The sequence below is a fragment of the Anoplopoma fimbria genome, chromosome 8 (assembly GCF_027596085.1).
Source record: "Anoplopoma fimbria isolate UVic2021 breed Golden Eagle Sablefish chromosome 8, Afim_UVic_2022, whole genome shotgun sequence".
Classification (NCBI taxonomy): Eukaryota; Metazoa; Chordata; class Actinopteri; order Perciformes; family Anoplopomatidae; genus Anoplopoma; species Anoplopoma fimbria.
Genome location: NC_072456.1, coordinates 8,784,043 through 8,790,595, shown reverse-complemented (window position 1 = coordinate 8,790,595; position 6,553 = coordinate 8,784,043).

Here is a 6,553-nt window from a genome sequence, read left to right as displayed (position 1 = left end):
AGTAATGTAAAGTCAAAGTATAATATGTCGAAAAAAGTCATAGAATAGCATGTTGAAAAAACTCAAAAGAAAGTTTTAATTTAGTATGTCGAAAAAATCATGAAAAAGTTATAGTATAACATGTTTTAAAAAAGCCATGAAAAAAGTAGTAGTATAATATGTGAAAAGGTCATGGTATAGCATGTCAAAAAATCATGAAAAAGTGATAGTACAGTATGTAAAAAAATAAATAAAAAAAAAGCCATGGAAAAGTTGGAATATAATATGTAAAAAACAGAATAGTTTGTGGAAAACTCATGTTTTAAAAAAATCAATATAGTATGTAAAAAGAAGTCATAAAAAGTAATAGAAAAAAGTAATGATAAAGGAACAGTATGACAGTCCAAAAAAGCATTGAAAAGTCATAATACAGTGTGACGCACACAAAATATATGGTCACATTTTTGTTTATTTGATTAATATTTGATATGATGTCCATCCATCCATCCATCCATTTCCTTCCGCTTATCCGGGGCCGGGTCGCGGGGGCAGCAAGCTAAAGAGGGTCCTCCAGACGTCCTTCTCCCCAGCAACACTTTCCAGCTCCTCCTGGGGAACCCCGAGGCGTTCCCAGGCCAGACGAGATATATAATCTCTCCAGCGTGTTCTGGGTCTACCCCGGGGCCTCTTACCAGTTGGACGTGCCTGGAAAACCTCTAAAGGGAGGCGTCCAGGAGGCATCCTGATCAGATGCCCGAGCCACCTCAGCTGGCCCCTTTCGACGCGAAGGAGCAGCGGCTCTACTCCGAGCTCCCTCCGGATGTCTGAGCTCCTCACCCTATCTCTAAGGCTGAGCCCAGCCACCCTACGAAGGAAGCTCATTTCGGCCGCTTGTATTCGTGATCTCATTCTTTCGGTCACTACCCAAAGCTCATGACCATAGGTGAGGGTTGGAACGTAGATGGACTGGTAAATCGAGAGCTTTGCCTTACGGCTCAGCTCCTTCTTCACCAAAACGGTCCGGTACAACGCTCACTGCTGACGCTGCACCGAACCACCTGTTCATCTCCCGCTCCATTTTACCCTCACTCGTGAATAAGATCCCGAGATACTTGAACTCCCTCGCTTGGGGCAGTGACTCACTCCCAACCCAGAGGGTGCAATCCACCGTTTTCCGGAAGAGAACCATGGCCTCAGACTTGGAGGTACTGACTCATCCCGACCGCTTCACACTCGGCTGTGAACCGCCCCAGTGCGTGCTGAAGGTCACGTTCTGAAGAAGCCAACAGAACCACATCATCTGCAAAAAGCAGGGATGTGATTCTGAGGTCCCCAAACCGGAAACTCCTCCCCCCGGCTGCGCCTTGAAATCCTGTCCATGAAAATCACAAACAGGATTGGTGACAATGGGCAGCCCTGGCGGAGGCCAACACGCACTGGGAACAAGCTCGACATTGTGCCGAGTATCCGGACACAGCTCTCACTTTGGTCATACAAGGACCGAATGGCTCGTAGTAATGAACCAGGTACCCCATATTCCCGCAGTACCCCCCACAGGACTCCCCGAGGGACACGGTCGAAGGCCTTCTCCAAGTCCACAAAACACATGTAGACTGGATGAGCAAACTCCCATGCACCCTCCAACAGACCTGCAAGGGTAAAGAGTTGGTCCGCTGTTCCACGTCCAGGACGGAATCCGCATTGCTCCTCCTGAATCCGAGGTTCGACAATTGGACGGAGCCTCCTTTCCAGCACCCTGGAGTAAACTTTCCCGGGGAGGCTGAGCAGTGTGATACCCCTATAATTGGAGCACACTCTCCGGTCCCCCTTTTTGAAAATGGGAACCACCACCCCGGTCTGCCACTCCACAGGCACTGTACCCGACTTCCACGCGACAGTGAAGAGACGTGTCAACCAAGACAGCCGGATAAGCGGAAGGAAATGGATGGATGGATGGATGGATGGATGGATTATTAAAAAAAGTCATAAAAAAGTCAAAGTATAGGACGTCGAAAAAATCTAAAAATGGACAATTGAAAAGGGTTTGATTTCAGTGCCTTGCATCAGTATTTAGACTATCATTTGCATCAATGGATACAGGAAGCACAAGTTACTGTCTGTGAACATTCAAAAAAAATCATTGGAAAGTCAGAAGACTATGTTAAAAAGATATATAACAATGACATAGCAAGGTTTGTTGAAAAAAAGTCATAGTGTAGTATTTTAAGAAAAGGCAAAAAAGTGACAGTATCGTATGTTTAAAAAAAGGTCAAGAAATAGTATGTTTAAAAAAAGGTCATGAAATAGTATGTTTAAAATAAGTTATAAAAAAGTCTGAGTATTGTACTTTGAAAAAAATCATAAAAAGTCATCGTCACTAGTATGTCGAAAAAGTCAAGAAAAGGTCATATAATACAAGGTAGAAAAAAGTCTTAGTATAGCATGTTTTAAAAAAAAACATGAAAAATACTTGTAAAAGAGTCATGTATAGTATGTTGAAAAAATCATAAAAAGTTATAGGATAATCTGTTAAATTCTTTTTTGAAAAAAGTCATAAAAACGTCACATTACAGTATGTTGAAAGAAAATACATGAAAAAGTCATGGTAGAACATGTTTGACAAGCCATGAAAAAATAGTATACTTAATTGTATAAATAGTCATAGAATGTCAAAAAAGTAATAAAAAGGTCATAGTATGGCATGTTGAAAAACTCTGAAAGAAAGTCATAGTATAGCACGAGGAAAAAAGTGATAAGAAAGGGATAGTACAATGTCGAACAAAGTCATATTATGTTATTTAGGAGTAAGTCATACGATGTCAGCTGGGATTGGCTCTAGCCCCACCTTGAGCCTGAACAGGATAAGTGGTTAAATATAAAGGATGTATAACTTTACACTTATGTAGAATATCAGAACTAACATAACTCTCCTAAGCTCTCCATGGGTTTAAGGAACATTAAAGAACTACATTGCTGAACTTGCATTCACCTATAGTTTCCCAAGAATTTGGTAAAAAAAAAGATGATTGAAATGTTTTATCTCAATGGCTAAATTCCACTTTCTATTGCCCAACTGCCCCTGCTTGGGTCTTAGCCAATGATTGTGTAATGCCCTATTTGCTACTGTTGAAAGCCTGAATATCCCTCTTGTGTAAGTAGTTGATGAACTATTATCCATGAATTTGCCTCCTACTTTAAAAGAAAAGGTAAGAAAATACAGAATCTCCAAGTCCCTCCATGTTAGGTATAGTGTCTGTGCTTGCATCCAATTAAACCAACATGATCATAGGTGAAATGGCAGCGACCTCTTAACAGCGCATTATGGTGGCACGTAATGTGTACAATTATGAGCTGCCACCACAGAAACCGTTAAACGTCAGATCTAGGCTACAAAACAAATGCTAGGTTTAGTCAACTAACCACTTTGGTTAGTTGACCATATTATGGTTGGGCCTAAAATAAGTATGTAAACTAAGTAAAATACGGAAACAAGTCAGGAATGTATCTTCACAATAACAGAAGAAGGGAAGGACAAAATAGACTGAGTTGTATTAAAATTGTTACAGATGAAATCACTGAATTAGGGAAAGATGACTGATACAAAACTGTTGCAATACTCGTCTCCCTCTGTCCTCTGGTTAATCGTTAACATGTTTGTCCAGCCAGGTCATGTCACTTCTCGTTAACGAAAGCTTTTACTGGCAAGAGGGCAAGGTCATCACACCATCAAAACACCCAAACAATCTCTATTTACCAGTGGATCTTCCCTTGGTATGGCTAAACTCAAGTTCATTACTATGGGCTGATTATGGGCTGGTTGTCATGGCTAAATTTGAAGTCAATATTTTCCTTGTGAAAATTCAGCATTCAGCATACTAGAGATAATGGACACATTTTGTTAATGGCAAGAGTTACTTTATGCTTCGTACATACAGACCAATGGTGGGAGGGGTACTCTGATCCTTTGCTGATGTAACGTACCAATACAACAATGTAAAAGAAAACACAGTTAAAATTCTCATTACAGATATAATATTACATATCACATCATCAGATGTTGTTGCTCTTGCATTGATGTGTAAGCATTATTTTTCTGTTGTAGTTGGTCGAGGTGGAGCTACTTTTAAATACTTCGGTCTACAGAGTGACAGGATATATCGGAAGGGCTGTGAAATGGTTAATGGAAGACGAACTAAGAAAATGGGTCCATACAATCTAAATCTATAGTCAAGCCATATTGTCGAGCAGCACATGAACACATTTATTATAATGAATAAATGTTAGACAGTTTTAGAGTTTACTATAATACTAACCGGGAGCTGTATTGTCAAGTATTATCCTTATCTTTATTGGATTAAATCCAAAGTTGCAGTAACAAGGAAACAACCTATATTTACATATTTCAAACCATCTGACCCTTAACAGACCTTGTCCCTTTAACATGATTGACAAGTCCTAGTCCTCTCACCGCTCTACAGTAACTCACTAGCAACTCTCTAGGTACAAGTGATATTACAAGACCTTACAGGGTCTAGCTGGATAGCATGCTCACTTCAGTAGCAACACAATACATAGACGTCCATGACACAACGTCAAAACTGTAACTTAACATTTCGATGATAATTTTGGTTCCTTTTCTCCTTTTTAAGAATTCTTGCAAGATCTTACACATTGCACGCTTTAGCCTTACACAGCAATTTAAATTTAACCATCTGAACAGTTTAGAAAGAAAATTTCTCTGAGCCCAAAAAAGCAGCCTAGACTCTTTTTTTTAAAGGAGCCAAAAGAGGAAAAATGTACGTCTTAACTAAATTTTTCTCCAAACATGAAGTTACTGTGTTTTGGCTTCATAGGACAGAGTTGTGCTCCATTGTACTTTAAGTGAGTGTTGACTTTCAAAGATCACTCTTTTTTATAAATGGGAAAACTGGCTTTATAAATCTCATTAAAAGACCAAAACCAACAATACAGAAAAGTGGCCGAAAATTGTTTGTCCGACGCATATTTCAAACTATTATGAGGCTTTCTTGATGGTATATTTTCAGAATCAGCTTTATTGGCAAAGTATGTGTGCATATACAAGATATTTGACCATTTTTTTGCATCTCTCGAAATTAACTTACACAGAAATGGAACAGCTTGGGACACGGACAACAAAACTGGAGGGATAAAGTTAAAGAATAGACCAGACTGTTATGTGCACAAGTAGTGAAAAATAGGTGTAAATATAAATATCATATCAATATATATAAAAAGCATCCATGACCAAAAACTATAATAAGAAATAAAACTACTTCTATTTTCAATTCAAGTGTTCTGTAATTTGTAAACAAAGCACATGGACTGGATGATTATGTACAGTATGTACATGTAAATATGTCTATATACTGTATATCTATATGTTTTTTCTGTGCAGCACCTGGAACTTCCTGCTTTTGTGAAAACCTTTCTGTATACGTTGTTCAAAACATGCTTAAAGGGCTTTAGTGCTGAAATGATGACTGGATAGTATTCACAATAGATGAAATGCATATCGAATAAACTGCTTCATTTTAGGTTTAATGTGATTTTAAGAGTGAAGTTTGCCTCCAGCACCAGATAAAGTTTACTTTCTGAAACTGACTTCCAACATGAATTATTAAAGGCAGCACGCTGACACCAAGAAGTGTTGACTGTTTACTGAACATTAAGCTTGGTTTTCATAATAAACAATTCAAAGTATAAAAAACTGTTATTTGTGTTATTTCCAACGCTTTGTGATGTTTGTACATTACTCTGATAAATTGGCCATCTTCCAGACAGGTAACTATGCAGAGTTAATTAAAAGTGCTTTCGGCATCATTTTTAGCGCCTCCGACAGCCAAAGCTAAAATGTTCCAAACAGCATGTGCATGCTCATAAGTGCTGCTTAGGAAAATCAGTGTAGAAATTGAACAGCATTTGTGAAAAAAATTGTGAAACCTTTATTAAAATAATTAAAATAATTGTAAAATTGTTTGTAACCAACACTCTTAACTTCTAAAACCAGACAATGTCAATATCATCATCATCAAGTTATTTTGCTGCATTCATATTTTGGATATTACTTTGTTGATTTTTTGGAAGAGAAGAACAGTTTTCTCCAAATTCACTCACTTTTATCTTCTTTTCAGCACATAAAGAACGGACAAACAGACTTGACTCTCATCATATAAATAGAGCCAGCAAACAAGGGGAAATATATCTTTTATTAAAATGAACGCACACAGCACTGAAGTATAGCCACTGGATCAGGACATTACTGGTCTAAAACATTACTTTGGTTGTCAATCCAGTTTATGTTTATATCTCATCCCGTTAAATAAAAGCCTTTACTGGCAAGTGGGCAGCTCCATTTCACCATCAACACACATCTGACGCATGTTCAATGTGCTGACAGAGTATCTACCTTCGGTACACTTGAAAGTCAAATGATCAGTATGGGGCACATGCAGCTTTTTGTCATCTTTATATCTGAAGTCAATATGATGCAAGCGCATGGCTTCTTCATTCACAGTGCATGGTTCTGCAAAAGATAACAGAATTGTATTAATGG